This window comes from Lycium barbarum, chromosome 7 (assembly GCF_019175385.1).
Source record: "Lycium barbarum isolate Lr01 chromosome 7, ASM1917538v2, whole genome shotgun sequence".
NCBI classification, from domain to species: domain Eukaryota; kingdom Viridiplantae; phylum Streptophyta; class Magnoliopsida; order Solanales; family Solanaceae; genus Lycium; species Lycium barbarum.
In genome coordinates, this window is record NC_083343.1 from 81,459,676 (window position 1) to 81,480,834 (window position 21,159).

General features: G+C 38.0%; 1 pseudogene; it reads left to right on the forward strand.

Moving 5' to 3' along the window:
* LOC132601553 (uncharacterized) overlaps positions 1–21,159 on the forward strand; it is a 66,728-nt pseudogene that overhangs the window by 34,607 nt on the left and 10,962 nt on the right.

Here is a 21,159-nt window from a genome sequence, read left to right on the forward strand (position 1 = left end):
CAATTTCACCAGCAGCTAGCGTCCAAGCCAAAATCCTTATTTCTCCATGGATCAGTAATATCAAGCTTCTGGTGTTTATTCCTTGCTGCAAACCAGCAAACACCTCCAGCCTTGTCTGCACAGTTTTTTTTTTTTTTTAATCCTTGTGTTCCCCTCCTGACTCACAGCAGCAGCAACAAGTGTTGCATTTATGCAACCTTGTGCCTGTTAGTCTCTATAACGTGTACACCAACATCAACCAAACCAAGTCTGCAAAGTGACAACACTAGCCTGCTCATGTGATGCAGTGGAACCAGCTGCTAGTTGCCCTATTCAAACTCCCATAGCTGTTACTCCTTGTGTAATAATGCAGAAATTGAATCCTTTGAGCCCTGCTATTGCTTTCCACCTGCTGCACATAACACTGTTGTTCTCCTACTATCACTACAGCAACAACCAACTCCTACTCTGCATATCTACTTGCATAGACAGTTAAACCAAATCCTGATAATAATTCCTACTCTCCTGAGCACCGGAAAATAGATTCCACCAAATTTGTCCACTTTCTCTATTACCCCTGGTTTCCATATTTCCATATCAAGTATTTCCCATTTTGCCCCTGATCCACACCATACATTGAAAAAGATTGTATCCATCATTATGTACCACCCCAACAGCCTTTTCCCAACAAAAAATCATATTTCCTATTTTGCCCCTCATCATGAAAAACAATGAGAGCCTTAAACCACCACCTCCACGCCAGAAAACAAAGGCAGCCTGCAAATCTAAACTGTTAGCAAACCAATGTGTAACATCTCCTTCCTTGCTTAAACAAGATCCATGCTACACATTTTCCACTCTTCTCCCTTGGCATAAACAGCAGCAAGTTAGATTTGAATATACTCCTTCAGATACTTTTTTTTTGGCAAATAACTGGAACATTTGATTCACCAACTAAACATTTGTACAGCTCAAGGAAAAAGGAAAACAAAAGGAAAACTGGGACTGGACATCAAGCAGCAGTCCCCTATGCTCCATATCATCTATACCTCCTATTTACATCACCTAGGGATAAAAGTTCATGCTATCTAATGTCTGCTTTAACCTCAGTCTAGTAGCACCACACCCATGCACTTCCTACACAATTTTCTTCACCATAGCTTCAATACTCCTCTGCCTTTGTTGAAACACCCTGGCATTCCTTTCCTTCCAAATCTGATAAGCAGTACCAGCAAGACACATCCTATAAATTCGGAAGCTGAACTGTTACCTTTAGAATGTGTAAAATCCTTCAGATACTTAATAATTCCCTTATTGTGTTTTAATGGTATTGTAAAAAGAAGTTAAAGAATAGTCTGCAATGGATTAGGCAAATCTTGACTGTAGACTGCTTGTTCATGTGAGAATGGACAGTGAGTGAATGAGTTTTGAAGTTGCATGCCTATTTATACAAAGTTGTTAGGATTACTTGAATGGCTCATTATTCTTGCATTGTTCTGCATGTTGAATTGTTGATAAAGATCTCTGCTTGGTCCCCTTATGAATGTTCTTATGCATAATTTGCTTTTTGTTAGGTATATCAATTTTACTTTTTATTTATGAAGCTGCATATCCTATTGATGTTGGTCAATTTACTTTTGCTTGATATAAACAGTTTACTAGACAGGAAGAACTGAAAAGTAGTATCAGTAATGACTTAAATCAGTAGGAAATAGCCTGAAATTGTCCTTCTATTTGTTGTTTAGGAACTCTAATTGTCTTTGTTTTCATGTTCTGTTACTTGACTATGAGACAGTATATATGTGTTACACCTCGGAATTTCGGGTTGCTGAGCGGTGAATAGACTAACGTAAGTATCGACGGTCGTTCTTTGTACCGTCGGACGGGCCGACGCTTCGTCGATTGTACCGTAGAATTGAGTTAGTGCGAAGACCATTCGACGGAGCAGATCGACGCTCCGTCGATCAGTTCGACGGACCGTCCTTCTCACCGTAGAATGAAAGGAAACGAAAGGTTGCTCACTGGAAATTCAACGACTTCGACGATCAGATCGACGCTTCGTCGATCGTACCGTAGAATCTGGTCGGGACAGATTTTAAGTGTTGATATAAGGACCCTTTCTCATTTATTTCATTTCATTTCCACTCTCCACACTTCAAGAACACTCTAGAATTCTCTCCATTATTCATCCACAAGAAACCAAGGGAAATCCATGATCAACTACATCAAAACCATGAAATCAAGTGTATGAAACCTAACAAAAGTTCATCTACACCAAGAAAACTCAAGGGAAGTGAGTAAGGGTTTTGGTGCAAGAAGAGAAGTTCCACTCAAGGGTTGTTCATCCATCATCTAAGGTGATTTTTATGATCATTCTTGATTGTTTAAGGTGTTGAAAGTTAAAAGCATTTGGATTATAGAAAGATATAGGAAATGGGTCATAAATGAGTGAATAGTGTCATTGTTGAGTTGTAGCTTGGGGTGAATTATGAATATTGGTATGTTGTGATTGTAAGTATGTTGTGAACGATATTTAGAACATGGAATAAGTATTATATTTGAGAAAATGCAATAATGAATTATGACCATGATTATGGAGAAAGTGGAGTGGAATGGTGAAATGCGGATAATGTAGATGAATGATGATTATTGCCTATGATATTGTAAATGTTGTTATGGTTGTTTGGGAGTTGAAATATGATATGGGGAAAAGTTTTATAAACAAAGGAAATGCTTCCCAATTTTCTTTAGCTTTAGTAAGCACGTTCAAGTAATCGATTAGCTAATGTTCATGCGACTTCTCTTGAAGGTAGAAACGTGGGCATTGAAGGAGAACAAGCAAGTGATAGATTGGTTAAACGGAAAAGGTATGTGAGGCTAGTCCTTTATTTCTATGGCATGAATCCTATGGCTTGACTTTTCCTTCTTCTTTATGAATTTCTTCTATTCCGGAAAAACTATGAGTCTATGTTCATGAATAGCTATATGAGATAAGAGATATGTTACGAGCCCAATAATGTTGATGATGAGCTTGAGTCTAAAGATTCTAGAGTTCACGATACGATGTTCGTATAAGTTAATGATGTTGTTTATTGTATACACTCACCTTATATACTATTTCCTTCAAGGTGAGGCAGAATACTTATAAATGTTCCATAATGGAATCGGCGGTTCACGACCTTATGTCACCTCGATAAAGTATAGCTATCTTTGAGTTACTATGCATGCATTATGATGATTACATGATTGATGATATTACACCGCGTCTTTATGGCCGGGCAGCACCGCTAAGGCGGGCGGCTTATAGATGATTACACCGTGTCTATATGGCACGGGCAGCACCACTAGTGGGTGGCATGAGATGGTACCCCGGACGCGGGAGGCCTGGACGCAGGCAAATGATTATCACACTGATCCGGTATGGACGGGCAGCTTATACATTTATGCATATATGATATGGTGATGATTATGAGTAAGACAGCATGTGTTATCTCTTTTATAAGTGACAGTCATATACAGTTGCTCCTTACTGATGCTTTCCTTATCTCGTTGACGTATCTTCATTATTTATGCCTCTCATACTCAGTACAACGTTTGTACTGACGTCCGTTTTCTTTGGACGCTGTGTTCATGCCCACAGTTAGACAGGGAGGTGATCTTGATCCAGACTCGTAGGAGCCAGTAGCTGACTTGAGAGCACTCCATTGTTCCGGAGGTGCTACTTAGTTCATTCTTTGGTGTGTGTGTGTGTGTGTATATATATATATATATACATGTATGTATTATGGGCACGACGGGGTCTTGTCCCGTCCATATGTCTAGTACTCTAGTAGAGGCTCGTAGATACGTTGTGTGTGTTATATGGTCTCACGAGATTACTACCATATATATGTATATTATTTTGATAGTCGAAAGGCTTATGTCTCTGAAAGTATTTATGTTCTCAAATGAAAAATGACTCTCTTATGATTTGAGTGTGAATTTTATAAAATATGGCTTAATGAGCATGATGAGTAGCTGAACGAGTGGTGCTCGGTGGTTAACCCCGGGTAACCGTCACGTCCCCTAGGCGGGTCGTGAAAAAAGTGGTATCAGAGCAGTTCAGTCCTAGAAAGTGTCTACGAACCGTGTCTAATAGAGTCTTGTTTATGGTGTGTTGCGCGCCACACTGATAAACAGGAGGCTACAGGGCATTTAGGAAAAATGACCATTTTTCATCTTAAGAGATTGTGCGATAGAGATGTATTATAAGATTATCCCCTCCCTAATTGTGCATTATAATTTCAGCAAAGCTGATGAAAGGAAAAGCTACGGCAGCCCAGAAGGGCAAGATGGTAATGGAAGAAGGGCATGAACGAGAGCCGTCTATAGATGTGGAGGAGGGCGAACCCCAGAATAAGGCCCCACCTCGGTTTTCCCATACTTCGCCCACTTTTGAGGATCAAAGGGGAGCCTCAGCTTTAGCTCCAGCACCCCCTGTTCCTCCACCAGATGCCTCGGGCCAAGAGATAAGACAGGCCATTCTTCTACTGACTCAATTGGTAGCCGCTCGACATGATGTAGGCTACGATAACAGGGTTTGGAGAAAGAGAGCTAGTTCTTCAGGGTCTGACCATGAGCGTAGGGGTGCTCCGAGGAAACAATTCTCTAGGCACTCAGTTTGTTCAACAAGTGGTGCTCCTCCACAGTTTCCTAGGCCCAGATTTGATGGACCTACTTATTCTAGGTCACCCCAGAGTCTCAGAGTTTCAAGTTCTCGAATTCGGAGTGGTTCTAGTCAGACGAGATCATCGGTACCACAATGTACTCAGTGTCGCAAGTTACATTGGGGACCATGCTGCTTGGGCTCGAATGTTTGTTATACCTATGCTCGGCCAGGCCATCTCATGCGCGACTGCCCATGGAGGAGTGGTAGAGATAAGGTTCGACCTATGGGGTTAGTAGTTGGTCCTTCAGCATTGGTACGCCCTCCAAGGACAAGGCCACAGATGTTAGTAGGTAGTGATAGAGACCAAAGAGGAACGCCCAGTCCAAGTGGATCCCAGCATCATATCCATGAATTAGCTGAGCGACAGGATCCTGAGTCTTCCCCTGATATTGTTCCAGGTATATTGTTTGTATCCTCTTATGATATGTGTGCATCGATTGATTCGGATCCTATGATGTCATGTATCACCCCTGTTGTGATGAATGTGTTGAGGTGAAAAATCTGAGCCAATCCAACAATTTGAGATGACTATATTTGCTAGTAACCTAGTGATAGCCAGAATCGTGATTTACGAGTAAGTTTATTGACGGTGAGTGAATATAAATAATATGTGTATGTATATAGATATTGGAATTCTGGACCGCGTATGCGGGCACAACTTATGAGAAAAGCCCTGTTATTTGTATCCTTTAATGGTAAGTGATCTTGTGCTGTTCAGTTATGTATTACGTGTGTTCCGATATATGTCCTATTGAGACATCGGATGTGTTTTCTGGGCTATGTGCAGTTTTGGGATTGTTATGCTTACAAAAGAAACTCTGCCGAAATTTTCCAAAAATCAAAAAGAGATAAGGTATAAGCTTGTGATATGTCCTGACGAGAAATGATGATGTGTAACGAGGTAATGGCAGGACGAGATTAAGTTAGGAGTATCATTGACAACTACAAGAGATGAGTAACGGTAATTATAAGATCGACAATGATATTGTAAAGAGAACTACTAGGGTAAATTAGGAAGACTGGTAGTGCTAAAGCACGACATAGAAAAGAAAGGGTAACTCCAATAGAGTGTGATACTGAAGTATTGATTGGAGGGATAAGCACGAGAAAGACGCGATAAGTTTAATAGCAAATAAAGTAACAGTACCCGGAGATAGAGGTACAAATACGAAGGGTTATAACGAATGAGAATGCGTTGGTGAAACAATTTATATGGTAAGTGTAATAGAACTGATCAGGGAGAATAACAGGTTGAGTATGTTTACTTCGCAAGGTTTATTCTATTTTACGAGCAGGCCTGCGAACGAGGTAAAGAAGTGGCGCTCTATAGCGTTGATTAAGATCAAGGTATAACGGGAACGTAACAAGAATTGTAATAAAAAGTACAGCGAGGGAACGACTAAAGATGTGACATGTTCTATGTGAATAAAAAGTAAGCGCAAGTATGAAACCAACAAGCGGGCCATGGGGCAGTAGATGAGAAAGCTAAAAAGGACCTTGTTAAGGGAAAGTTCAGCATAGGGATTCCTTAATGACAGAAATGGTAGCCAGCAAAAAAAAGGGGGGGGGGGGGGGGGGGGAGTCAACTTGAAAAAGAAATTAGAGAAAAGTGATATGGCAAAGTAGTAGTAGTTGGTGACTGGTATAATCAAGAGTAGGACTGATATCTTAAGCTGGATGTAAAAGACCAAGGCTACAGAAAGATGAATAATGAAATAGGACGATTGTTAGGAGAAGGATCAACACAATACGGATAAGAGGGATGATTAGAATGAACGGAATAAGTTGTGGGAGCAAAGAATGGATGGTACGAAGGTAGTATACTCTAAAGGACAAAGCGGTACTCAGTTGGGGATAGGGTTCCACATATGAAGAATAAAGGATTGATTATAAAATGGGAGAAAACAAGATAAATCAAGGAGGAAGGAATAAGAGCGAGAATAGAGAGAAAAGGAAATATACGAAGTACGCGTGCTTAAGAAGTAGTTGCGTTATGATTAAAGGAAGATGCAATTCCTATGAATATTCTATGCCAAGTTAGAACGAGTAAAGTATATGAAGTAATGAGCTGAAAAGAAAATGATGCTCATGAGTTATGAGTTTACCGTACGACGATAAAGCGATAGAGTAAAGCTATCATCAACGACAAATATAATACGATTATGATTGGTTTTGAAGTCAATGTTGAGTGCAACACAAGAGTAGAAGAGTATGAGGCATGAGGGGTATTAGTGACGCATGAGACTTAGGCCCTGGAAAACAAATATGACGTTACAAGTGAACTTTGAGCACCGAAGAAGAGGGCAAGTGACATTATGTGGATGGTATGGATAACTAGACCTACTACTATGGTGAGCATCCCTATGGGACAGAAGTTGTTAATTGGAGCGTATTTAGACATTGACTCATAACTACTAGATAAGCTAAGTAAAATAAATTCTTGTTCGGATTGCTATATCGGTTGCATTATTTGGTTACAAGACTGCAAGGTGAGTATGCTAAGACTTCACACATGAATTATTGCAGCTATAGATTATAGGAAACGGTATGAATAAGATGTAGTATAGTGAGGGATATATGAATTCAAGCTTTGAAGGTGAGGCAACGGATTTGAGAATGGTACAAGTAAAACCCTTAAAGGGGGGAAGCGAGTAAAGGGAATTCAAGTGTAGAGATTTGGGACTATGGATCCTAAAATGTGATAGATATAGACTCTAACATAAATTGAACAGGCATCTGAAACTGTAATGGAGACCATTCCTGAAGACCTTAAACAAACGTGGCTTTGAGAGCAGACAACTTAACGGATATTGCAAAAGATGGCGATGCTATACTAGAATGGAGGCAACGGCACTAACGGTAAAGTCGTAATTAATGATATTGCGATTTACAAGCGACAAATAAGAAAGAGACCTAAGGTTTTCTATAGCAGGACATAAGATATGATAATCAACGGAAAAAAATAAAGAAAGGAAGAGAGCATGACGAGATAAGTTACTACAGATAGACAAAAGACTTTTGGTATGAATGACACCGAGCCTAGTCATGGTCGGGTACGCGAAACACCGAACCTTCGTGGTCGGGCATGCTATGTAAATGATATGTGTATGAATATGACCATGGATACGATATGTAAATGAGTACGATTATGAATACGGATACTGATATGGATACATGTATATGTATAAATGTGTATGTACACGAATCACGCAAGAACAATTATGTAACTTGCAAATGTTTATGTGTCGCCAATGAAACCAAGTAGGTACTGAAAGGATAATGTAGTCATGATGCTATGGGTCAATTGAAGGAAAATATAGGGTAAATTGAGTTGAAACGTTGAGTTGGGATTATCGTTAGGGACAACGAAGACAATTACTTGTAATATGACATAAGTACATGTTATACGCTTCCTACGGTAGCCCTAGGGTGTGACAACTTACGAATGCGATACGATCACTGAATGAAGGGGAAGATTAGTCCCCGATACATTAGGCCTTATAAGATGGTATACAAAATAGGCAAGGTGGCTTATGAATTAGATCTACCATCCATGTCTCGATGTTTCGTAAACATGTTGGAAACCCTACTAGAATCATGCCAGTAAATGATGTTCAAGTGACAGAAAAGTTGATCTATGAAAAGGTACCCATTGCCACACTAGATAGGCGAGTACGAAGACTTCAAAATAAAGAAGTGGCCTCAGTTAAGGTCTTATGGCAGAATAACAACCGAGAAGAATGACTCGGGAAGCGGAAGAAAATATGAAATCCAAGTGTCCGCACTTGTCTCAGCCCTGGAAGACATTCGAGAGGAAACATCAAGATTATGAGGTATGTATGCTTTCTTTTCATGCTTTTGGTCGTGTGTGGCCATAAATATATATTGATGTTGTAGTGTGGCCCTGTAAGGCAATGTTATTATGGGCTGTTGTGACAGGACAGTAATGCCATATTACAGGGGAAACTCTGGCAAAATTTTCGTAGAATTCACGAGTGCTTAACATTCGACGACGAATGTTCCAAAAGGGGGGGAAGACTATTACACCTCGGAATTTCGGGTTGTTGAGCGGTGAATAGACTAACGTAAGTTAAGGTGTATATGATGTCCCTACAAGTAAAAAGGGATACTTAATGGTTCTAATTAAGGGTCCAAAGACATTTGAGGCAAGGGAGGAAATTTCGTCAAATGAAACTTCACTGCAGTTCTGCGAAAGGGAGGTTCGACGGTCGTTCTTTGTACCGTCGGACGGGCCGACGCTTCGTCGATTGTACCGTAGAATTGAGTTAGCGCGAAGACCATTCGACGGAGCAGATCGACGCTCCGTCGATCAGTTCGACGGACCATCCTTCTCACCATAGAATGAAAGGAAATGAAAGGTTGCTCACTGGAAATTCAACGACTTCGACGATCAAATCGACGCTCCGTCGATCCGATCGACGCTTCGTCGATCGTACCGTAGAATCTGGTCGGGACAGATTTTAAGTGTTGATATAAGGACCCTTTTTCATTTATTTCATTTCATTTCCACTCTCCACACTTCTAGAACACTCTAGAATTCTCTCCATTATTCATCCACAAGAAACCAAGGGAAATCCATGATCAACTACATCAAAACCATGAAATCAAGTGTATGAAACCTAACAAAAGTTCATCTACACCAAGAAAACTCAAGGGAAGTGAGTAAGGGTTTTGGTGCAAGAAGAGAAGTTCCACTCAAGGGTAGTTCATCCATCATCTAAGGTGAGTTTTATAATCATTCTTGATTGTTTAAGGTGTTGAAAGTTAAAAGCACTTGGATTATAGAAAGATATAGGAAATGGGTCATAAATGAGTTAATAGTGTCATTATTGAGTAGTAGCTTGGGGTGAATTACGAATATTGGTATGTTGTGATTGTAAGTATGTTGTGAACGACATTTAGAACATGGAATAAGTATTATATGTGAGAAAATGAAATAATGAATTATGACCATGATTATGGAGAAAGTGGAGTGGAATGGTGAAATGCGGATAATGTAGATGAATGATGATTATTGCCTATGATATTGTAAATGTTATTATGGTTGTTTGGGAGTTGAAATATGATATGGGGAAAAGTTGTATAAATAAAGGAAATGCTGCCCAATTTTCTTTAGCTTTAGTAAGCACGTTCAAGTAATCGATTAGCTAATGTTCATGCGACTTCTCTTCAAGGTAGAAACATGGGCATTGAAGGAGAACAAGAAAGCGATAGATTAGTTAAACGGAAAAGGTATGTGAGGCTAGTCCTTTCTTTAAATGGCATGAATCCTATGGCTTGACTTTTCCTTCTTCTTCATGAATTTCTTATATTCCGGAAAAACTATGAGTCTATGTTCATGAATAGCTATATGAGATAAGAGATATGTTACGAGCCCAATAATTTTGATGATGAGCTTGAGTCTAAAGATTCTAGAGTTCATGATATGATGTTCCTATAAGTTAATGATGTTTCTTATTGAATACACTCACCTTATATACTATTTCCTTCAAGGTGAGGCAGAATACTTATAAATGTTCCATAATGGAATTGGGGGTTCACGACCTTATGTCACCTCGATACAGTATAGCTATCTTTGAGTTACTATGCATGCATTATGATGATTACATGATTGATGATATTACACCGCGCCTTTATGGCCGGGCAGCACCGCTAAGGCGGGCGGCTTATAGATGATTACATCGTGTCTGTATGGCACGGGCAGCACCACTAATGGGCAGCATGAGATGGTACCCCGGACGCGGGAGGCCTGGACGCAGGCAAATGATTATCACACTGATCCGGTATGGACGGGCAGCTTATACATTTATGCATATATGATATGGTGATGATTATGAGTAAGACAGCATGTGTTATCTCTTTTATAAGTGACAGTCATATACAGTTGCTCCTTACTGATGCTTTCCTTATCTCGTTGACGTATCTTCATTATTTATGCCTCTCATACTCAGTAAAACGTTCGTACTGACGTCCGTTTTCTTTGGACGCTGTGTTCATGCCCACAGTTAGACAGAGAGGTGATCTTGATCCAGACTCGTAGGAGCCAGTAGCTGACTTGAGAGCACTCCATTGTTCCGGAGGTGCTACTTGGTTCATTATTTGGTGTGTGTGTGTGTGTGTATATATATATATATATATATGTGTATGTATTATGGGCACGACGGGGTCTTGTCCCGTCCATATGTCTAGTACTCTAGTAGAGGCTCGTAGATACGCAGTGTGGGTTATATGGTCTCACGAGATTACTACCGTATATATGTATATTATTTTGATAGCCGAAAGGCTTATGTCTATGAAAGTATTTTTGTTCTCAAATGAAAAATGACTCTCTTATGATTTGAGTGTGAATTTGATAAAATAAGGCTTAATGAGCATGATGAGTACCAGAACGAGTGGTGCTCGGTGGTTAGCCCCGCGTACCCGTCACGGTGATAAGTTAGTATTTTACCAACTTATCTCTTCTTTAATCTTATATGTTTGCTATGTTTGCTTGAGAAAATAGTGCATTTAATATCATTTACATCTATTTTACAGGTTTATGTGATTTAGAAGTGATCGGAAGAAACCAAGTGAAAATAAAGTCAAAAAGAGGTCAAATTGGACAAAACTGTCAAAAGTGGACAGTTTTGCAAAACACGGGACAGATTTGCACAAAACGGGCAGAACTGCAAAAACGAAAATCTGGGGCATATTTTGTCATTTTTGGGACTTGAAAAAATTGGGAAACATAAAAGGAAGACTAGGGGGCAAAATATTTTCATCTTTGGCACAACACACAAGTTCTTGGAGGCTAGGGTTCATCACCAACACCTTGGAAGAGAAGATTTGGAAGCACCCAATGAGAAATTCTTTACCCATTTCTTCTACTCTTGCTTTGTATTGAATATTTATGTGTGTAGTATTTCATTTCAATACTTGAACCTTGTTTATGGAAGTATATATTGTTTAAGTTTGGATTGAATCTCTTGTTTTGCTTATGTGTTGAATGATTTTATTCCTAATGAAGTGAGTTATTGTTTCTTTAATTAATCTCATTTTGAATGATTCTTAAGCGAGTAGCTAACCCTAAGACTTGCCCATTTATTTCGGTTTAAACTTGGAAGAGGCAAACTCGGGATTGGGAAAGATTAATTAACAAGAATTTGGGGCGTTAACCCTCATCTAATGGAAATCGACCTAGGAATAGGCGACACCACTTGTAGCCATATTCGGGTGTTCTTAATGCTCCTAATTGCTTTAGGGATATTCAATTAGGTAGTCTAGTTAGTCTTCGGAAGAAGCTAATTTAGAGTCATTATCCGAGGCTAAGTAATATAAACTCACCATTATTTGTAAATCATGAAATACATTGGATCGTTACTTGAGCGTAGTTTCCCTTGTATCCATGCTTGTGGCCATTGATCATTTTACTTGCTTTCTAGGTTAGTTTACATTTTTGCATTAGTTATAATTTTCTCTCAAACAAAACCAAAATATTATCTATCGTTTGGCTTTAGTGTAGTTGGTGAAAATTCCTACTTTTCCTACTCGCATACATATTGTTCTCTGTGGGATTCGACCCCGAATCATAGTTGGGTAAATATATTTGCATACGACCGTGCCCATTCTAATTAATAGGGTGGATTTGGACGTTATCAAAAATGGCACCGCTGCCGGGGAACAATTTGGCGTATTTGGGTTAGTTTGGAATTTAAGCTAACTTGCTTTGGTCCACACTTTCTTTGCTTTATAAAAAAAAAAAAAACTTACCAGTTTTTGCAAAACTGCAAAACTGTCCAGTTTTGTGCAGAACTTTCCAGTTTTTGCTTCTGCAAAACTGGCCAGTTTTTGCTTTTGCTAAAATAAATTTAAAAAAAAAAAAAAAAATACAATGGCATCTTGTAATGAAAATGGGTCGGATGGAAGTTGTTCATACTTTGATGACCCTTGTCCCTATTGTGGAGGACCTCACTCTTGGCAAAATTGTTTAAAGTCTCCCGGGGGAGGATTGTGCGCACAATCTCGAACCCATGAGTGGAGCATATGTGATAGATGTGGTGGTCAAAATGGTCATTGGGCTAATTGTGCTTATGTGTCCTTCCCTTCCCCGAACCGCCACTATGACGATTCTACTTTTTGTAGTGACAATGATAGGGAAACGGAAGTGGAAGAAGTTGAGAATGGACAAAATGGAGAGTTCAAGCTCATGATGGAATGCCTACTTGAAGGAGGAAATGAAAAGCAAAAAACCTTGGAGGAGTACTTGGAAACTAGTCTCCAAAATGGCTTGATGAATGAATACAAAAATCTTCCGTGGGCATTTGAACAAAATCAAGAAGAATTCTCAAATGCTCAATATGAGGAGAGAATGCCCATGTTGGAGGCCAATCATGAAAAGGAGGAATCAAGAATTAAAAATCCTCCAAACGAATCCATTTTCATTAGAGATGCCAAAGAAGAAAAGAAATTAGAGTCAACCGTTGTCTTGAGAAAAATGGTGGAAGTTGACTCTAGTTTGGGGGAAAATGAGAATGTCAAAATCCGGAAAGGTTTGCAAATCGGGAGGTTGAAGTCTCACTCCAAGCATTTTTCAACATTGGATTTGTATGGTGATATGAGAATTGAGCCACATACATCCATGTTGGATGGTGAAGAAGAAAGACAAGTGCCTTACATCTTGCAATTCGAAAGAGTAAGAAGGCAAAATGACATTCCTCATTTGAAAGCCAAGAAGTTCAGAATGAAGAAATTAATGTTTGGCTTGTTCATCTACTTACCACCCCCCACCGCTCGTGGTCACAAACTTGAGTCCAAGTTGGGTGCCCAATTCATAAGCTCCAAATGGCGAGAAAAGCGGTAAAGGTAACCGTCGTGCCGCGACGTTAACTTAAGCGCTTGGTGGGAGGCAACCCATCGTTTTAAAAATTTTAAATCGTTTTTGAAATTTTATTTTTTAGAATAGTTTAGTTTATGATTTTTGACTAATTTGCAAAGTTTCAGAATTTTTGGAGTTGTTTTGAGCAGGTCGGATTTCCGAACAGCCCCAAACCAGTAGCTCCTGAAAATTGCAGCACTGTTAACAGAACTGTTTTGCACAGTTTTTGCAAAACTGTCCAGTTTTTGCAAAATTGAACAGTTTCTGCAGAACTGTCCAGTTGCAAAAACTGTCCAGTTTCTGCAGAACTGTCCAGTTTCTGCAGAACTGTCCAGTTTCTGAAAAACTGTCCAGTTTTTTGCAAAACTGTCCAGTTGCACACAAAAAAAAATCTATTTTTATGTTTTGTTTTGATTATGTGCAATGAGGACACTGCAATATTTTTAGTTGGGGGTGGCATGTGGTAACACATTATATTTTGGTTATGCTTGATTGTGTGCCCTTGCCGGGCTTATTTTGTGACTGTTGGTTTAGCTATGGATAGTTGTTGTTCTAAATGGAACTTGCTCAAATTTTTGAAAATTTCGTTCTCTTTGCATGTTGTGGATTAGTCACTTTTGTTATTTTATTTCCGTTCTTAGTTAGGTAGTTTAGGAGTAAAAATGGTGTTGGGATGTGATTTTTTACCCCTTGGCTAATTTTTGGCTTGCTTGGTACCAACATATTTAAACCTTGGCATATGAATTCTTGACTTTTGAAAAAGAAAAATGATTGAAGGAAGGATTCTTGTTGGGACTTTTAGACTCAATTTTTGGCTCTTACTTTCACTAATTAGTCTCTTTAGGCTATAAGTGACTTTCTTTGAGTTCATTTGTTTCAATTGGGTTTTGGATACATATTCTACTTGGATTATCATGTGCCATGTGTGGTGAGGTTTTTGTGAGTTCTTTTACATTACTTGTGGTCTAGAACTTGCCCGGAATGTGTTTCAAGGCGAAATTCTAGGTTACACTTGGTTTGAAAAATGATGTTAGGCCTTCTTTGGATCGTTTTGCCTTAAATTTCCAACCCTTGCATATTTTCCCTAGTCAACCCCTTTTGAGCCTTTAACCTTTTCTTTGGCAACCATGTTACAAGCTTTAACCTTTTGTTCTTCATTGATCCATCTTTTGGTACCCTACCTCCTTAAGTGCGTTGAAAGTGCAAACGTAAGCTAAAAGCCTAAGTTTGAGGGTGATAGTTGGAAAAAGTTGTGATGTGGGAGTTACTTTAAGGTGAAAGAAAAAAATGAAGTAGTAAAAAAAAAAAAAAAAATGGAAACTTCCTTGTTATTTTGAAAAAGAAAAAAAATAAAAATAAAGGAAGGAATAATAAAGAGTTGTGAATAAAGGGAAGACTAGTTGGCGAAATGAAAAATGAAAAAAAATGGTGGAAAAGCTTGAAAGGAAGTGTGCTTTGATTGTTGAAAATTTTAGTGCTTAGGGAGGTTTTTGAGTCACTATTTCCAAATTATGTCCCTACCTTAACTAAAAGCCTACATTACAACCCTTTAAGTCCTAATTGATTTTGAACCAAGTGTGTCTATATTAGTGGAGAAATACATGAAGGGCAAGTATATGGTACTACTTGTGCAATTGAACATCTTTGTGAGAGAAGAGAGTTAATTCTTTCTATTTAATAACCCATTTGTGTTTTGAATTACATTTTCTAAGTGTGGGATTCTCTCTTGAGTGTGAGGGCACATGAGAATTTAAGTTGTGAAATTGTTTCATTTTCCAATTGAGAGGAATGAACAAAAGAAAGTTGTTTTGTGATAAGGAGGCAAATTTTGAAGCTTTAGTGTCATGACTTGATTGCTACTTTGATTAACTTGGTGTTTGAGCACTTGAAAGGAAAATGAAGTTTTTAAGAAGAAGTTGGTGATTCATATGTTTTGAATTAATTGTTGGTACCAATCAAAGTCACGTTTTTGTGCTTAAAGTAGACTTTTTAACTTGGTATGATGTTGGTGTACTATTGAGTCGATTTCTTCGAAAGAGAGTGTATGTTTTGAATTGCTTGAGGACAAGCAATAGTTTAAGTTTGGGGGTTTGATAAGTTAGTATTTTACCAACTTATCTCTTCTTTAATCTTATATTTTTGCTATGTTTGCTTGAGAAAATAGTGCATTTAATATCATTTACATCTATTTTACAGGTTTATGTGATTTAGAAGTGATCGGAAGAAACCAAGTGAAAATAAAGTCAAAAAGAGGTCAAATTGGACAAAACTGCACAGTTTTGCAAAACTGTCAAAAGTGGACAGTTTTGCAAAAAACGGGCAGAACTGCAAAAACGAAAATCTGGGGCATATTTTGTCATTTTTTGGACTTGAAAAAATTGGGAAACATAAAAGGAAGACTAGGGGGCAAAATATTTTCATCTTTGGCACAACACACAAGTTCTTGGAGGCTAGGGTTCATCACCAACACCTTGGAAGAGAAGATTTGGAAGCACCCAATGAGAAATTCTTTACCCCTTTCTTCTACTCTTGCTTTGTATTGAATATTTATGTGTGTAGTATTTCATTTCAATACTTGAACCTTGTTTATGGAAGTATATATTGTTTAAGTTTTGATTGAATCTCTTGTTTTACTTATGTGTTGAATGATTTTATTCCTAATGAAGTGAGTTATTGTTTCTTTAATTAATCTCATTTTGAATGATTCTTAAGGGAGTAGCTAACCCTAAGACTTGCCCATTTATTTCGGTTTAAACTTGGAAGAGGCAAACTCGGGATTGGGAAAGATTAATTAACAAGAATTTGGGGCGTTAACCCTCATCTAATGGAAATCGACCTAGGAATAGGCGACACCACTTGTAGCCATATTCGGGTGTTGTTAATGCTCCTAATTGCTTTAGGGATATTCAATTAGGTAGTCTAGTTAGTCTTCGGAAGAAGCTAATTTAGAGTCATTATCTGAGGCTAAGTAATATAAACCCACCATTATTTGTAAATCATGAAATACATTGGATCGTTACTTGAGCGTAGTTTCCCTTGTATCCATGCTTGTGGCCATTGATCATTTTACTTGCTTTCTAGGTTAGTTTACATTTTTGCATTAGTTATAATTTTCTCTCAAACAAAACCAAAATATTATCTATCGTTTGGCTTTAGCGTAGTTGGTGAAAATTCCTACTTTTCCTACTCGCCTACATATTGTTCTCTGTGGGATTCGACCCCGACTCATAGTTGGGTAAATATATTTGCATACGACCGTGCCCATTCTAATTAATAGGGTGGATTTGGACGTTATCAAAAATGGTGCCGCTGCCGGGGAACAATTTGGCGTATTTGGGTTAGTTTGGAATTTAAGCTAACTTGCTTTGGTCCAAAATTTCTTTGCTTTATAAAAAAAAAAAAAAACAACTGACCAGTTTTTGCAAAACTGCAAAACTATCCAGTTTTGTGCAGAACTGTCCAGTTTTTGCTTCTGCAAAACTGGCCAGTTTTTGCTTTTGCTAAAATAAATTTAAAAAAAAAAAAACAATGGCATCTTGTAATGAAAATGGGTCGGATGGAAGTTGTTCATACTTTGATGACCCTTGTCCCTATTGTGGAGGACCTCACTCTTGGCAAAATTGTTTAAAGTCTCCCGGGGGAGGATTGTGCGCACAATCTCGAACCCATGAGTGGAGCATATGTGATAGATGTGGTGGTCAAAATGGTCATTGGGCTAATTGTGCTTATGTGTCCTTCCCTTCCCCGAACCGCCACTATGACGATTCTACTTTTTGTAGTGACAATGATAGGGAAATGGAAGTGGAAGAAGTTGAGAATGGACAAAATGGAGAGTTCAAGCTCATGATGGAATGCCTACTTGAAGGAGGAAATGAAAAGTAAAAAACCTTGGAGGAGTACTTGGAAACTAGTCTCCAAAATGGCTTGATGAATGAATACAAAAATCTTCCGTAGGCATTTGAACAAAATCAAGAAGAATTCTCAAATGCTCAATATGAGGAGAGAATGCCCGTGTTGGAGGCCAATCATGAAAAGGAGGAATCAAGAATTAAAAATCCTCCAAACGAATCCATTTTCATTAGAGATGCCAAAGAAGAAAAGAAATTAGAGTCAACCGTTGTCTTGAGAAAAATGGTGGAAGTTGACTCTAGTTTGGGGGAAAATGAGAATGTCAAAATCCGGAAAAGTTTGCAAATCGGGAGGTTGAAGTCTCACTCCAAGCATTTTTCAACATTGGATTTGTATGGTGATATGGGAATTGAGCCACATACATCCATGTTGGATGGTGAAGAAGAAAGACAAGTGCCTTACATCTTGCAATTCGAAAGAGTAAGAAGGCAAAATGACATTTCTCATTTGAAAGCCAAGAAGTTCAGAATGAAGAAATTAATGTTTGGCTTGTTCATCTACTTACCACCCCCCACCGCTCGTGGTCACAAACTTGAGTCCAAGTTGGGTGCCCAATTGATAAGCTCCAAATGGCGAGAAAAGCGGTAAAGGTAACCGTCGTGCCGCGACGTTAACTTAAGCGCTTGGTGGGAGGCAACCCATCGTTTTAAAAAATTTAAATCGTTTTTGAAATTTTATTTTTTAGAATAGTTTAGTTTATGATTTTTGACTAATCTGCAAAGTTTCAGAATTTTTGGAGTTGTTTTGAGCAGGTCGGATTTCCGGACAGCCCCAAACCAGTAGCTCCTGAAAATTGCAGCACTGTTAACAGAACTTTTTTGCACAGTTTTTGCAAAATTGAACAGTTTCTGCAGAACTGTCCAGTTGCAAAAACTGTCCAGTTTCTGCAGAACTGTCCAGTTTCTGCAAAACTGTCCAGTTGCACACAAAAAAAAAAATCTATTTTTATGTGTTGTTTTGATTATGTGCAATGAGGACACTGCAATATTTTTAGTTGGGGGTGGCATGTGGTAACACATTATATTTTGGTTATGCTTGATTGTGTGCCCTTGCCGGGCTTATTTTGTGACTGTTGGTTTAGCTGTGGATAGTTGTTGTTATAAATGGAACTTGCTCAAATTTTTGAAAATTTCGTTCTGTTTGCATGTTGTGGATTAGTCACTTTTGTTATTTTATTTCCGTTCTTAGTTAGGTAGTTTAGGAGTAAAAATGGTGTTGGGATGTGATTTTTTACCCGTTGGCTAATTTTTGGCTTGCTTGGTGCCAACATATTTAAACCTTGGCATATGAATTCTTGACTTTTGAAAAAGAAAAATGATTGAAGGAAGGATTCTTGTTGGGACTTTTAGACTCAATTTTTGGCTCTTACTTTCACTAATTAGTCTCTTTAGGCTATAAGTGACTTTCTTTGAGTTCATTTGTTTCAATTGGGTTTTGGATACATATTCTACTTGGATTATCATGTGCCATGTGTGGTGAGGTTTTTGTGAGTTCTTTTACATTACTTGTGGTCTAGAACTTGCCCGGAATGTGTTTCAAGGCGAAATTCTAGGTTACACTTGGTTTGAAAAATGATGTTAGGCCTTCTTTGGATCGTTTTGCCTTAAATTTCCTACCCTTGCATATTTTCCCTAGTCAACCCCTTTTGAGCCTTTAACCTTTTCTTTAGCAACCATGTTACAAGCTTTAACCTTTTGTTCTTCATTGATCCATCTTTTGGTACCCTACCTCCTTAAGTGCGTTGAAAGTGCAAACGTAAGCTAAAAGCCTAAGTTTGAGGGTGATAGTTGGAAAAAGTTGTGATGTGGGAGTTACTTTAAGGTGAAAGAAAAAAATGAAGTAGTAAAAAAAAAAAATTGGAAACTTCCTTGTTATTTTGAAAAAGAAAAAAAATAAAAATAAAGGAAGGAATAATAAAGAGTTGTGAATAAAGGGAAGACTAGTTGGCGAAATGAAAAATGAAAAAAAATGGTGGAAAAGCTTGAAAGGAAGTGTGCTTTGATTGTTGAAAATTGTAGTGCTTAGGGAGGTTTTTGAGTCACTATTTCCAAATTATGTCCCTACCTTAACTAAAAGCCTACATTACAACCCTTTAAGTCCTAATTGATTTTGAACCAAGTGTGTCTATATTAGTGGAGAAATACATGAAGGGCAAGTTTATGGTACTACTTGTGCAATTGAACATCTTTGTCAGAGAAGAGAGTTAATTCTTTCTATTTAATAACCCATTTGTGTTTTGAATTACATTTTCTAAGTGTGGGATTCTCTCTTGAGTGTGAGGGCACATGAGAATTTAAGTTGTGAAATTGTTTCATTTTCCAATTGTGAGGAATGAACAAAAGAAAGTTGTTTTGTGATAAGGAGGCAAATTTTGAAGCTTTAGTGTCATGACTTGATTGCTACTTTGATTAACTTGGTGTTTGAGCACTTGAAAGGAAAATGAAGTTTTTAAGAAGAAGTTGGTGACTCATATGTTTTGAATTAATTGTTGGTACCAATCAAAGTCACGTTTTTGTGCTTAAAGTAGACTTTTTAACTTGGTATGATGTTGGTGTACTATTGAGTCGATTTCTTCGAAAGAGAGTGTATGTTTTGAATTGCTTGAGGACAAGCAATAGTTTAAGTTTGGAGGTTTGATAAGTTAGTATTTTACCAACTTATCTCTTCTTTAATCTTATATTTTTGCTATGTTTGCTTGAGAAAATAGTGCATTTAATATCATTTACATCTATTTTACAGGTTTATGTGATTTAGAAGTGATCGGAAGAAACCAAGTGAAAATAAAGTCAAAAAGAGGTCAAATTGGACAAAACTGCACAGTTTTGCAAAACTATCAAAAGTGGACAGTTTTGCAAAAAACGGGCAGAACTGCAAAAACGAAAATCTGGGGCATATTTTGTCATTTTTTGGACTTGGAAAAATTGGGAAACATAAAAGGAAGACTAGGGGGCAAAATATTTTCATCTTTGGCACAACACACAAGTTCTTGGAGGCTAGGGTTCATCACCAACACCTTGGAAGAGAAGATTTGGAAGCACCCAATGAGAAATTCTTTATCCATTTCTTCTACTCTTGCTTTGTATTGAATATTTATGTGTGTAGTATTTCATTTCAATACTTGAACCTTGTTTATGGAAGTATATATTGTTTAAGTTTGAATTGAATCTCTTGTTTTGCTTATGTGTTGAATGATTTTATTCCTAATGAAGTGAGTTATTGTTTCTTTAATTAATCTCATTTTGAATGATTCTTAAGGGAGTAGCTAACCCTAAGACTTGCCCATTTATTTCGGTTTAAACTTGGAAGAGGCAAACTCGGGATTGGGAAAGATTAATTAACAAGAATTTGGGGCGTTAACCCTCATCTAATGGAAATCGACCTAGGAATAGGCGACACCACTTGTAGCCAAATTTGGGTGTTCTTAATGCTCCTAATTGCTTTAGGGATATTCAATTAGGTAGTCTAGTTAGTCTTCGGAAGAAGCTAATTTAGAGTCATTATCCAAGGCTAAGTAATATAAACTCACCATTATTTGTAAATCATGAAATACATTGGATCGTTACTTGAGCGTAGTTTCCCTTGTATCCATGCTTGTGACCATTGATCATTTTACTTGCTTTCTAGGTTAGTTTACATTTTTGCATTAGTTATAATTTTCTCTCAAACAAAACCAAAATATTATCTATCG